The 15,000-nt window shown below is 41.2% G+C and overlaps 1 long non-coding RNA gene across 1 annotated transcript; it reads right to left on the bottom strand.

The window, feature by feature from the left end:
- Window positions 1–464: 464 nt before the first annotated feature.
- On the bottom strand, window positions 465–2,887 carry LOC137969988 (uncharacterized). The gene is made up of 2 exons (XR_011116748.1): window positions 2,439–2,887; window positions 465–776 (listed from the first exon to the last, which is right to left on the bottom strand). It is a non-coding gene; the product is annotated as an uncharacterized lncRNA (long non-coding RNA).
- Between the last annotated feature and the right edge of the window lie 12,113 nt (window positions 2,888–15,000).

Here is a 15,000-nt window from a genome sequence, read left to right as displayed (position 1 = left end):
GATGTTTTTGAACTTAGATGTCTCCATCTATTAAGATGTTTTTGAACTTAGATGTCTACATTTATTACGTTTCACTCACTAGCGCAATTTTCTTTCTCTAAACTGTTGTATAGGCTCTTACGTACCATCAAGTCAAAGACATTTGTCGAAATTGTAAAGTGGTTGTATCAAGGTTAAACCCGACCTCCAAGAAATGTTTTTGGAGATCAGCACATTTGCTAAACAAGACAGTTTTTGTTCTTCAAGGTTAAATCAAAATGAGCGACTGTGAAGGATTTAACATAGCATGTTTTAAGTTAAAAGAAAGAAACTTGGTTTTTTTTTTTTAACACAAGGTCTTTGTATGAACTCCATTGCCTACCTCTTATTTCATTCATAGGAACGGCGCAAGGGGGCTTACTTAACAAGGTTACAGTACTCTGACTTATGGGAGGCCTAGAGAAAAACTAGAGGGTAAATCCCAGTGTTTTTAATTACGCATATATATTTTATTTGGATTTGACAATGTGTGATGCTTTATTTATCACTGTCTTTACATTGCTTTCTTTCGCCGTCATTTTTTTTTTTTAATCAATGGTTATAGCGTTGTCCTCGTGTAAACGATTCATCGTCAAAGTCTGATCCACTTTATAGGAATTATGTTCCCACAGGTTGCTTCATTTATACTGATCACTTCAGGGAAATCTCTTTTGTTCCTTTGCATCTTTTTTTCTGAAGTCTGAACAAGCCAACTCCGCAGATTTACAGATTAGACGCAATCCAAAAGCATGCCGAAGCTAAAATAAGAAAATCACATTCCTTAATAAAGAGAAGCAGGGGAGGTTAGGGAGCAGGGTTGGCATAGTGGTGAGAGCAAGCAAGTGCCGGAGATGCTAACTTCTAGGGGTTCTGGGAGAATTCTCCGCCAGAAAATTTTGAAATCTTGAAGCTCGGAAATGCTAGTTTCAGCATTCTTGGCTAGATATCAAAAAAATAAATGTGGATCAACCGTAAAAACCGTTTTAAAAAACCCATATGTGTGTGGAGTTTGTTGGCTATCTTCTCTGCCCAGAGAAGTTTTTCCCCGGGTACTCCGTTTTTCCCCTCTCCTCAAAAACCAACACTTGACTTGTTATTAGTCGAGCGTTTCATACATGAGCACTTGGCTCGGGAGACTGGGCGACCACTCCCTATAAGCTGTCGACGTTAAATAAAGTTACTTTACTTTACTATTTGAATTTACCTTTTTTATACAAAAATTAGCATGAAGTTTCTTTGGGGCTACGTCACGTTATTTTAGGATGTTTTGGGGCAATCTTAAGTTAATCACGAAATGGTTATGTGAAATTCTTTTACTGATAAAATTAGCGTTACATCACAAACAAGATGGTTCTGAGCAAAAACAATCTTTATCCAGGCTATTTGCCATAAATTTGAAAAACGTCGGGCGGACTATTTTCAAGAGTACCCAAATGCAATCCGTTTCAATATTGTACATTTGTGACCATCTATGCTTCCCTTTCCTTTGGCTGTATTTCTATTTCTTTTAAGTGATTATTGCAATGTTTCATTCTACGTTTTGGGCATTTTGGGTGTCATGAAATTACATCATTTTGCGTGACATCACCCCTTTACTAGTATCTACTCGTTTACAAAATAAAGAGCCGTATTCTTGGCTTGCGAGAGATCAACGAGCATATATCCCTTAGCACCTTTAGAGCTGCCTGCAGGCCATACAGAAGAAGCTTTTATGGCGTCACTTGCAAATATACAAAATTTTAGATAACTTGCCTCGGGTAAAGACGAAGTTAAAGACGAAACTCATCCAAAACTAACACAAAAGAAGATTCCAAGGTTTCACAAGTGTGAACTTCCTCCAGTAGAGTTTTCAGTGCTTCGACCATTTCAGGGACTCTTATAGTGTAACAATATAACTTGATCCGTTTGAAATTGTTGCTTAGTTTTTATCTCATGTATTTTGTGATAGAAAGTGGTGAGCCAAGTTTTTTTTTATACCGGCAGTAAAAAAGGTTGTTGTTTTGACTAATCGAATGCTTCGTACATTATATTTATGAATAAGAGAACCCCACTAATTATATGGTACCACCAAGAAGCATGGACAAAAAAAAGGATATTATGTAAACGGTGAGTTTTTAAGTGAACATTCATTTTGTATAAGACTAGAGAATTTTTAAATGCTTTTTTAAATTCTGGCCTATCCTGATATACGAAGCTTCAACCTCAAAAATTTTCAAGGGATAACTGCTGAATGATATCTCCTCGCAAACTTTAGTATCGCCGATAGTCCATTCGATTGCAGGGTGAAGGGCGATGCAATCCAAAGAGATCCATAAAAACCGAGCCAACTTGTATGATTAATTTGTGTCGGTCTAGGCAGTAGCTTACTGATGCCTGTGAAAGAATACTAGTATCGTGAGGCACGGTCTACCATGCCTTACCTCTGTACTTTTCCCTCCTTCGGATCTTTTCCTTGTGCCGATGTTTCCAGCTCCAGCCGTAAATGCTTCGGCTTCTCGACTGCAAAGGGAATAAACTGCCACAAATACCAAGAAAAGGAAAGCAATGAATCTTGAAGACATGTTGAAATGGATATTTCTTCAGTTTGTTCGCGAATGGGTTGTGAGTTCTGATAACCGCTACTTATTTATGTATTGCTGATGAAGCACGCGGCAGCGGGGCTCCGGAACTACTTTTGATGTTGAAATGGACGTGCGGGGGAATAGCAATGATAATAGAAGATTATATAATTATGAATAGGCGTAATTATCTTTTTCTTAAATTGGGTGAAAATATTCCTTGCCCCGAGCAAAAGAGAAAGACACAATCAATAATATACTCTCGAGGCCGCCCAAGAGAACTGAAAATGAATACGCGGACTTCTATTTGAGGTGTGGGTTCACTTAGCGCAGACCGAAGTTGTCAATCATTGACGAGAACGGGTTTCGCAGTGTTTATCGACGGTAATTAGAGAGTCAATCCCATATTATTGCCCTTATTCAATTATTATATTTCCCTCTTTTCGACAAGGCATCCAAATTTCTTAAAGATCGTATATAGAATGGTTTCTGTTTCAAACGTGGAAAAGTTCATAAGGAACTCTGGATTAAGTGATTTAGAGCAAAACCGTTTGGTTTTTATTAATTTAGTACGTCTTTATTTATTTTTTGGTTCATTTACAGCTCCTTGCATCCGCTCTTCCGGTTGAGAATTTACAACTTTGTTGCAATTGTGTCTCAAATAAATGATGCAGGAAGTTTGACTTTACTCACTAATTACTTCTATCATATTCTTTCATTATAGTTCCTAATTTTCCCATTTGAATCGGTAGTTTTTGTGTTTAAAATCCCACAAGTTGTCTTATACTCTTGAATGCTGCTTTTGTAAAGTATGTTTTTTGTTGACTAATGTTAAAGATCGGTGATCGATTTGGGAAGAGCACTAGTTAAACCAATTAGACTAAGAAACTTATTTTTATCAATTTGATTTTTTTCTTCACGAGGATTGCGGCAGTAAATACATTTGTTTTTGGTCTCTGAAATTCAGAATTTAATAGTGAAACTGAAACGTTTGTGCTGAAAAAGCTTTGGTCCAACTCGGTGAATTATCACAAAATTGTTAATATCACTTGGTTGAGCACCTGCGCGAAAACCTTTTATTGTTCCGTTGAGAACAGCCGTCCTAGTTCTTGTTAATATCTTTTATAGCACAGGAGTCTGTGTGTAGGCGAGTAATAATCACTCCTTAATCTATCTTTAAATAATATATTTTTGGAAACATTAAGCTCGTTTGTAAGACCTTATACCAAATTGCACCCCGTTCGGTACAATAGATATCCAAAAAGTGCTTTTGCAAAAATAATTTTGTGATGTTTTGTGGTGCTTTGTGGTGCTTTGTGGTGCTTTTCTGCGATCTTCTCTTTAGTCACGGTTTTCTATCTGTTTAAGCTGGTAGGCGTTTTATTTCATCGCTTTTTGGTGAATAATATGGGCGGCCTACTTTTCTTGGTTTTGTACACATTTTAATAAGTCATTTAGATCAATATTTTTTCTATAAGCATTTTTAACCAAATCACATCAACAGTTCTATTTGAAACGATTAGTTTTCTCTTTAGCTCATTACTCAGGAACTATTAATTTCTTACCCAGAACTTCAGTAAGGAGAGGAAACGCCCATTCAATGCCACAAAGACAAAAAGTTTGAATACATGAATACATGGTCAATTAACAATCATTGTAGTCTAACAGGCCTTAAAAAACAGTTATTACGCTATAGTATTTTAAAAAAAAGTTTGTCATCAACCATCCGGTCAATTTAAACAGCGTAAATGCACATTTTTAGGAAAACTGGGAGATCACTAAAAGGACAATTTCCGTTCTCTTGCACCCAGTGTGAACAGGATCGTTTCCCTTGAGCTGGGAAAGAGGATCGCAGTTTTATTGTGACTTGGTTTTGGAAAATGTTCTTAGTTTTCGCAATTTCTGGGATGCACCTATTGATCCTAGTGCCCTGAAGCAGTTTCTCCCGAGGAGTGTCGCAAAAAAGTGATTTTTACATTTCCCATCTACTTTATTAGTATTGATTTCTGGTTGCGCAATTAAGCGCTGGAAATTGAATGCGAAGTAATTATTCAGTACTCTCGACGTCTTGTTATTATACTTTCATGACGCCAGGTTTGCTTGCGGAAATCTTAGGGTCGGCACATACTAAGGGATATGTTGCAGGGACATGAGGCGGGGATAAGCCCCTTCGTGTGTACTCATAGGTCGCATGTTGCAAGGACAGTACGCAAACTTGTGCTCAAGAACCGCATTGAGACATAATAAGTACAGAAATCACTGCGGGCTCCTGGGAACTCGTTTATGAGTAAAAAAGGAGGCGGACGCTACTGTTCGGAAAAAGTTACTGTAGCTTTTACTGGTGTCAATGATGTTATTCGAAGAAGAGAGCTGTAATTTTGTTCACCGAAAACACTGAACACTCAATTGCCTGAAAAGGAGAGAGGAAAAAGGAGCCTGGGATAGCCAATAGTGCGTTTCCATTGCCTCATTTCTGTTTTGTAGCGGGCCATTTGCAGAGCAGTGCACACGTTGCGATATTGAAAATTGTGGTTATTTTTTTTCCACTTCATGATCCACTAATTCAAACCAGCTGAATTTCATGCAACGTGCTGTGGGAACAAAATTTGTCAAAGAAGATTTACGCAAAAACGGGCACTTCACACGAGGAAAAATGTCTCGGCAACATGTCCTGGTGTGTGCCGACCTTAATTCACCTCGGTATTTACCAAGCTTTATCATCCACTCTCGCAAAGCAAGGTTACATCTGCAAGGAATTGATGGCGATCCCTTATATTTGAAAAGAGGCAAAATCGTTAAGACTCAAAACCATTAACAACTATGTCTATTATTACTCAAAAGGGCAACATGGCACCTCGTTTCCATGGTCTCGCATTGACACAACATCTGCATCGAGGTTGTTTAGATTCCAAGATTACTGAATAAATGCTTCTTAGTAGCCGAGTTGGAGGTCAGTCCGTAGTGTAAGTTACAGACCGAGTTCTTTTCAGTTGACTTATTGCCCAAGCGCAACGCGCGCGGGCCATAAATCAACGGGAAAAAACGAAGATCCGTAAATTTCAGTAAGAACCGAGAAAACGAGGTTAGTAAGATATATAGAGGATATTACATGGCCGCGCGGAGAAAGGAAATTTCTCTTCGAGGGCAACTATAGCTGAGGATACTTTCTTGTATATTTCTACAACGAGTTTGCGCCAAGTGAGTTGAGCATCTATGGTAACACCTAAGGATTCGTATGTTCAACCTTCTTGATGATTTGATCGTCTATTCTTATTTCAACGTCTTAATTTTGGACAGATCATCTCTGCCTTGACCCAATAATGAGAGTCCCGAATAGGGTTCCTCAATCCCGGCATCCCGACCAATCTCGATACCGTTTATGATGTCACAGCATGATGTCCAAACTGCGTCGTCAATTACAACTACAAAAATTTGGTTTTATCAACGGAGTTGATAATGTAAATTGGCTACCGTACAGAGATTCTAAAAGCTGACGTTTCGAGCGTTAGCCCTTCGTCAGAGCGAATTTGGATTCGCTCTGACGAAGGGCTAACGCTCGAAACGTCAGCTTTTAGAATCTCTGTACGGTGGCCAATTTACATTATCAACTCCGTTGATAAAACCAAATTTTTGTAAATTTATACTACTTCCCCACCGACGCAGCACCACAGTTTCTTTAGAAACTACCCCTTCAATTACAACTACAGTTGCTTTAGAATACAACTTGTTAGTATTTTCCACTTACCTTCATGATCGTATTGACCTTAGTTGTAGCATTCGCAGTCACAGATTAATTCAGGGATCAAGGCTTGTTTGAGTTCCCGGCGTTAACGTTTTAGCCGATGGTGTAATGTTTGTGTCATCAGCAAACATCCTTGGCGCAGCGGCCCCCAGGAAGTTGGGGAGATAATCAATATAAAGCATAGGACTAGGATAATTAATATAATAGCAAAGGACCCAGTATACTGCCCTGCGGTACACCGCACCTGAGATCGCTAGCAGTTGATAGCTTGCCGTTGACATCACATGATTGGGTTCGACCACTTAGGTACGACGGGAACCACCTGATAGCTGCCTGGTAAAAACCCAAGTAATTACGCAAGATGATCTGGTGGTCAATGGTGTCGAATGCCTTAGTAAGATCAATGAAAACGGCGCCATTTAATAACCCGTTGTCGATGTTAACTGACCAGTCATTGGTCTCCTCAAGCAAAGCAGTAAGAGTACTAAAGGGGGTAGTTTCTAAAGAAACTGTGGTGCTGCGTCGGTGGGGAAGTAGTACACAAAAATTTGGTCAATCAACGGAGTTGATTATGTAAATTGATCACTTCCTGTACTGTGGTCAATTTACATTTTTCAAAATTTTTCATTTTCCAAATTTTTCAGTAAGAGCACTATGTAAGGAGCGAAACCCTGATTGGCAACTAAATAGTAATTCGTTGTCATTTAGATAATGATAGAATTACAGAAATGGCCTATAATTGTTTGGATACGATTTAATACCCTTTTTAAAAATTGGAGTTACTTTGGCCGTTTTCCATTCCCTTGGATATATCCCAGTAAGAGTGGACTTAGAGAATATGGCGGTAAGCGAAGGTGCGATAATACCAGCAGCCGTCTTTAACAGTTTACTCGGAATCTTATCAAAACCATTGGCCTTTTTATCATCAATACTTGTGTTTGCAGAGAAAACGATTTATCAGTGCTTTCCAGATAAAATTCAGGACATCTACAGTCGGAGGAATTTCTTCCGCTAGTACTTGCAAAATATTTGTAAAGTGTTCGTTAATAGTTTCTGTATATCAATCGGATTACTAACAGTTTTATCGTCAGATTTGATCTTCAAGATATTGGACGTCTTGCCGCTGTTATGGGAGGTTAGCTCGTTAATTAGGTTCCATGTTTTGCGCAAATTACCTTTCTTAGCTTCTATAGGTTGTCAGAAACAGCAAAACGTGGCTCTCAAAGGTCAAACATTTTTCTTCCAACTCTCTGATTGCATTGTCTTTTTTTGGGAACCGAGGATAATAACGTTTCAAATATCTTTTTGCAATCAAGGAGTTCGGCAGAAGAAGCATTTTCGTCTTGCTTTTGGGCATTTATTATGGACAAACTCTTTGTGTTTTCTTCAACTTGTTTCTGAAGTATCAAGAAATCAAGTCCTAATCCCTCAATGTCGGCCACAATCTTTGGACTTGATCGTTCTTGTGTACAGTTTGACAGTCTTTCGTCGTCCATCGATGTTCGGCTATTATGCTGACTACTAGGAGAGGGTTTTGTGGCCTCCAGGAACCGTCGGGTACGCTCGTGGTTGACATAACTCGTGTCTCGGTCCAGCTCCCTCTGACCACGCATCCATTGGACGAAATGGTAACATTCCACAATCAACGATGTCGCAGAGGATCTTGATGACGACCGCAGGAGGCGACAGAGGTCAGCCGAGGGAGTTCGTCGAATTTCGGGTAGCACAAGGGTTCTAGGGCGATGTTGGGAATGTGCCACGCGGTCAACCATCTCCGCTCAATCATCCTATCTTTGAAAGCTACCAGAGGACGGTCGGGGGTCTAGTGTTGTGCGTACAAAGTCAGGACATCTTCTTGGATGTTCATCGTCTTATCATGATCGCTTTGATCTAAGCAAGAGGACATGCCTGGGCCCAGAAAAAAAAAAGTTTGTAGATGAAGACGGCAAACACCTTATCTACAAAAATTTACCTGGGTTCCACAAGGCAACAAACGAGAACTACAGATTGCTAACACCCACAGCAAAAGTACGAGGTGCCCTTGAAACTCCCTTGTTTATCATCGAGTAAACATTAGCCATCAAGATGGGGTGGATGACAGAACATGGCGGGTTAGGACCCAACCCACATCAAGAATTCATCAATGGTGAGGTCTCCGATCTAGATCATTTACCTATGTGGCGGGACTTTCAAGACGACCATGGCAAAGGGACTTTTTGCTTAGTGCCGTCCGAGGCGCTGTTGTTGAGCATGAGTTGCAACTGGTGTTTTGTTAATTTAAATCAGGCCTTTCGATCCGTGGTAGGTGTTCCCTCGCTTACCCTTCATGTGTACTCGCATGTAGGAGGTAGCAGCATTGTGGGGAATCAAGTCACTGACTTGATACGGGAAGTGCAGAACAAGAGAGAAGGGAAAGGCACGGTGTATTTTGAACCGTTGCACGTACAATATATCCCACCTGCGAAACGAAGTCATCGACGTGGTGGAAACACAAGTCTCTGAAACGAATGGAAAGCTCGTTCCGTTTGGTAAAGGACATGTCATGCAAACCCTGCATTTCAAACGAGAAGTATAAAAAGGAGAACCGAGCCTATGATATGATCAAAACGATGCGTAGAGGTAGTTTGAGACGTTACACTCCCACCGATCAAGTGGGGAGAACCTTGGGTAGCGCTCAACGGTCAAAGACACTTGGCAAGAATGACTCCAAGACTTGGGCAGGACACGAGGTATTGTTCGACTGGCTGCGCAAACGCTTCAGAAGAGGGTGCTAAGAGAGCGTTGAAACGCAAAGCCAGAGAGACTGTGGGAGCAGATGTAAAAACAGTCAAGCGTAGAGTGACAGACATTTTCGATTGAAATGAATCCAGTGCAGACAAGACCCAGAACTCGCCGTGGAGAGAAAGGGTTGTCTCGAGGATTGATGCACGGTGGTATGATACCAGTCATAGATCAACGCACTTAACTCCGATTAGGTCATGCTCTTGGTAGAGTAGTCAAAGCGTATAAAAATACAATGCGAAATCGTCCACAATACTACAATCAACAAACACGATGATGACGACAGTCCCATCTCACCAATAGTCAGAAGAACTCATTCAAGAAGCGCTTCAAATTTTTGACTTACCTGGCACCGATACCTCCGTGACGGCGTACCGTATACACCAATTGACTACTGTCATAACCGGGATCAATCCTATGGAGTTTGTGATGCCTGTCATGGATGAATTTGTGGGTTTGAGTCGTAGTTACTCTCGAAGGCAAATCCGATTGAAAAAGAGTGACAACAGGAACCTAGCCAATGGCCAAAACCTTTACCCTACTATCAACTTAGCACACACCCTCATCAAACAACTGACTATTCACATGAAATGGACCCTCGTCAGCCCATAGACGGACACGTATGAGTACAAGGTGTATTTGGAGACCCTACTCAACTATGATCCGCAGGAAGCCAATAGTTTGCTGAGACTCCAGGGCTGGTTCCCCAGTTACAGCGTACGCCAAAATGGCTTGGACTCGCCCGCACGCCGATAATACGGCACTCACAGCTAACAAAAAAGCAGCGCTGCAACTTTCCAAACTCGAGCAAGTTCATTATCATGCAGGTGTGTTTAGAACCCTAATTTCCAAACTTCACTCAGAGATTTTCCTCTTGGGCAAACCTTTGCCACCTGGTATGGGATTGAAGATTCCGTTCTTTTACAATAACCCGGCCTTCTTTCTAAATGGTGTGGGTCTAGCAGGAGGTTTGTATGAGGGTGACATCAAGATGAGCTTCCACGTGTGCTAACTGAAATTGTCTGCTCCCTTGTACAAGACCTTGGAAGAAGCCAGACACCATCTCGAGAGGGCGAGAGGTGGCTACAATCGGCGTCAAAATTGTTGAGACACTCTTATCCCTTATCAGAGTCGATTTCAAGCTCGGTGCGAAAATGGCCCCCTCCCCTGCACCCCCGGGACAATGTTGTGTTTTTTTCTGTTTCCTACGAGCCTTGTCAACAGCGGTACAACATTGATTAGGGTGGGGAAGGCAGAAGTATCCCGAAAACGTACTTTTTGGACAAGTCTTCTTGGCAAACAATGAATGTGTCGTTGCCAGTGTGCTCTGTTGGCAACTGTCTCAACTAATATTGTCGCCGATTGTAGGTATCCTACGGTGAGAAGTAAAATCCGTGTGTTTTCTCACCCAGTCAATCAATTGCATTTTCACGAGGGAAATCTCTTTCAAGGCCGAATTCCTGATCGGTTGATCGTAGAGCTGCTGCACACCAATTCCTACAATGGCAACGTGACTTACAACCCCTTTTCCTTCCAAACGTTTGGTTTGGTCAGCATCAAGCAGTTGGTGAGGGGTGAAGAGTATCCCTATCAAACCCTGGAGTTGAATGCAAACAATGGCCAAAAAGACATGGAAGGCTACTTTCGATTTCTGCAAGCCTGGACAAAAGGACAGCCCAGCATGATGATTCGCGACGTTTGGGGAGGTAATGGGTGCTGCACATTGTTCATGTGGAACAGCGTAGCTAATGGAGCAGCAGACAGTGGTCTATTGAACCCTCGTCAAGACGGAGACATGCGCATCATCTTTCATTTGGGAGCAGCCGTTGACCATGTCATCAATGTAGTCATGTTTGCCGAATTTGGAAATATGCTAGAGGTTCATCCACAAGGAGCTGTTCTCTACAAAATTTATAGAGTATAAAAATGTTTTTTCACGGGATGAGGTGGATACCAAGCATGGAATTTGTACCACCACCAACCAGCAACTGGACCACTTGGCACACCACGACCCACATTTGTCTCTTTACTTTGAGGGGTGTTTTCCAGCTATCGTCTTCCATCCCGTCCAATCAAGAACGAGCCTCGAAGGTACATTGTTACTACAGACTCTCACAACAAAACGGGGAAGCATTGATTGGCGATGTGGACCGCAGTTCATATATGATCCATTTCATATATCATTTCATCGTTGATTCATTCCTCACGGGAACATTAGAACCCACAAATGACCAGCTCCCAACGTCAGTGGCTTCATAGCTCATGCAGTTGGTTAGAGCGTCGCACCGGTATCGCGAGGTCACGGGTTTAAACCCTGTTGAAGTGCTGAATTTTTCAGGCTTCTTTACGCAATTGTTAAAATTGCCGTCATAACAGCGAGGATCGTAGCTTCACTTGATTTCATATCCGCAGTTCATATATGATCCATTTCATATATAATTTCGTAATTGCATTACTGTTATGGAGCTTGAAAGGACGGATTCAAACCCCTGGTCGACATTGGGGGGAAACTGCATGAGGGTATTCCTACCTCAGAGGATTTAGATATGTGGTTTGGCAAGACGGGAGGGTTGATGGTTTTGGACGATCGCATGGAGGAAGGAGGCAAGATATTATTTTAAGTCTCAAATCAGGAAAAGCTTCTGGTCCATTTAGCATTTCTGTTTCTTTACTTAAGAGTCTGAATTCTATTATCGCGAAGCCTCTGAAGATTTTATGTAACTTTTCATTCTCTTCTGGTACTGTTCCTAATTCTTTTAAGATGGCACGTGCCATTCCTGTTTACAAGTCTGGTTCTTCATCATCTTTATCAAACTATAGACCAATATCCCTTTTGTCAATTTTCAATCAGACTCGATAAATTAATGTATAATGGCTTATAAAAATATCTTGAGAAGTATAACATTATAAATTCTGGTCAATTTGGCACTAAATCCATTTCTATACTTGTTAAATCAAATCTATTGAACAGAAGGATTATCTAAAATACCTTGGTGTCTTCATTGACTCTCACCTTAAATTCAAGGAGCACATTCACCAGTTAAGCAAGAAAATCTCCCGAAGCATTAGAATCCTAGCTAAACTTCGTCTTGTTGTCTCCCAGGATAAATTGATTCAGTTGTATCACTCCCTTTTTTATTCTTTTCTAACTTATGGTCTTATGATCTGAGGAAACACCTATGAAGCCACTTTACATCCTATTATTGTTCTGCAGAAGAAGGCTGTTTGAATTATTACTTTTTCTTGTTATAATGCTCATACTTCCCCCATTTTCAAACATTTGTACATTATGAAATTTCGTGATGTTATATATTATTTTAAATTGTGTCTTTATGTTTAAATTTTATCGTAATTTGTTACCTTCTGCTTTTCACTATTTATACTACTATATCAAGCAGGCAAGTATAATACTACTAGTCTTCTAAATCAGCGTTTTGTATTACTACTGCCAGGACTAATTATGAGAAGTTTAACATTCGTTTCGAGGGGGCTGTTCTTTGGAATCATATTGAGGCGTCTTTAAAAATTTTTCGCTTTCACAAATTTAAGTGTTCCCTTAAAAAGTCTCTTATTATGTCATATTAATTATCTTCTTTATACTTTCTCTTTACTCCAGTCTGTCTGAAGTGACGTCTTCTTATTGTTCTTTTTTTTTTCTTTTTTTTTTTGTCGTTCTCTTTGTTTGCCTATCTTTTATCATTATATATATTTCTGCCTCCCTGAATCGACTTTTTTCCTTTGGACGTAACATTTTTTATCCTGCCTCCTAGCTAGATTAGCTTTTTAGTTATTTTCTAGGGGGCATTGTACCTTTCTTAAGTCTATTACTTATTTCGTGTATCCCTATTTACATGTGGTACAAATAAACTTGTTGCTGTTGTTGTATCGTAACATTATCATCCTGTATCTGTGTCAAGACATGTTTTCTCCTGGAAAGTCTCACGTAATGCTCATTACGTGATTGCCTTCAATTGCAAGAACCCTTGGGATCAGTTGGTGGTTTGTAATGTCATGATACGGTCCTTTTGTTCCGACACTTTGGCGTGGTACCTTGAAAACATACGAAAAAGTTACACAACGACCATGATGGCTTTCCACCCCGCTTCAGGCGATCGCTACAGACTCTTCTCACACCTATTAAAAGACGAAGGTTGGACCCGAACCTGTACAGTAGTATAAAAAACCCCAAGAAGGGTATTGCCCGTGCTCTCTATAACGATGGAAGAGTACCTAGAATCTGGCCTACGTCCGACTAGAGCGACCTCCGTGTCTTTGCTAACTTCGACAGCTGCCAGCTTGGAACAATGGAGACCGGAATTACTTCAAAGGTTGGATTCGTTCTTTGCCTTTTAACACAGACAATGGTGGTGTCACTGTAACATGTTTTACCGTTTCAAGTGGTGTCACGCCCTGTTGAATGGAATAGCCCTATTGATCGTGGCAGCCGGCTTGATCGTGGATTATCCGGGATATAGATTCTGAGCGAAGTGTGTCAATGCGTGCTACCCTTCAAAACCCAATGGGCCTTTTGCAAGAATCCAAGGTGGAAATTTCCAGATTGTGGAACGAGAATCGTACCTGGCATAACAAGTATGAATGACTCCACGACGACTATAAGAAGGTCCATCGCGAGCTGATGCGTGTGACTTCGCCTCAGTTGTGCGAACAGTGTCTTCTTCACGTCCTCTTCGAAGGTGACCTGAATCTGAGCAGCCTGTGCCACGAGAGAGAGTGCCACTTTATGGAAGAAATGATCGTGATTCCCAAAAAAGAAATGCCTCAACTGGTCCAATGATACAAGAACTAAATGATGAAAAATGCCCTTTTGAGTAAAACGGGGAGTTTGGCTGCTTAAAAGAAACGTTTCGTGGCTGTCATATGGTAAGCACTGGGGTCACAGATTACAACTCATTATGTGCACGCGCCCTGCAAAAGGGCGAAAAAGGCACTACTTTATCGCTTGTTCAGAAATCAAAACTCTACGTTAGCGGCACACACCAGGGCTATTCCTTAGTATGTGGCTAGAAATTTTCTTCTCACTTTTTCCTCAGGCTGCGCTTCAGCCATTCCATGAGTGCCAGTCTCGTGCTTCTCTCATGCCCAAAATGGATTCTGGGTAGTTTTGCCATTACATGACAAGGGAAGCCCCCCGATTCTCATTTCATCGATTTTTTTATGAGTGTCGGACCACCCAGTCCTACCATCAAAATACAGCATCCATTGCAGTTTTTATCTACACAAAAGCCAGAAAGACAACTGCACTAGCAAACCGCCATGTTTACAAGAGAACATTTTAGGCGTCCCAGTCTGCATGAAACCATCTCTCACCCCTGTCTCGAGAAGATCAGACACGCACGGTTCTTATGCCTGTAGAATCAAATGAAATGTCGATGCCTTGTAAAACCCACCATCTTAATTTTTTTTTAAATATTAATTTTCTTTTTTGCTAGGCCTGAAGGTATCGGAGAGCCAGAAAAATTGCTTCGCATGAACTGACGGTACACCCCCAAACTGAAAAAAGTCGTGGAAGTGGGGGACCGGATCGCCAAGCTCCACGAGGTCTGTCACCTTGAGGAGCAACGCCGCAGGTTGTTTGAGGAATATGTAAACACGTGGCTCAAGCTCAAGAGAGAAGCGTCGGGTTGCCAAGAGGGTGTGACACGGACGAGCAACGTCAGGCAGGCGTATGTGGAGGCGTCACGAGGACATTCGTTGGGACGCAACCAAGGTTGCTAAAAAAAACCCGGGAAGGAGTACGAACGCAAAACTTTCGTTCAATTCCATGTGGGGCGCGTTTGGACAGAGGGATAACCTCGTGCAAGTCAAGACCTTCTACCACCCTCTTCCCTTTCAACTCATCATGGATTCAGATCAGCATGACATATGGTATGTCAGTTGCCT

This window comes from Montipora foliosa, chromosome 1, assembly GCF_036669935.1.
Source record: "Montipora foliosa isolate CH-2021 chromosome 1, ASM3666993v2, whole genome shotgun sequence".
Classification (NCBI taxonomy): Eukaryota; Metazoa; Cnidaria; class Anthozoa; order Scleractinia; family Acroporidae; genus Montipora; species Montipora foliosa.
Note: the sequence above shows the minus strand (reverse complement) of the source record. Positions and strands in the feature narration are given on the sequence as shown.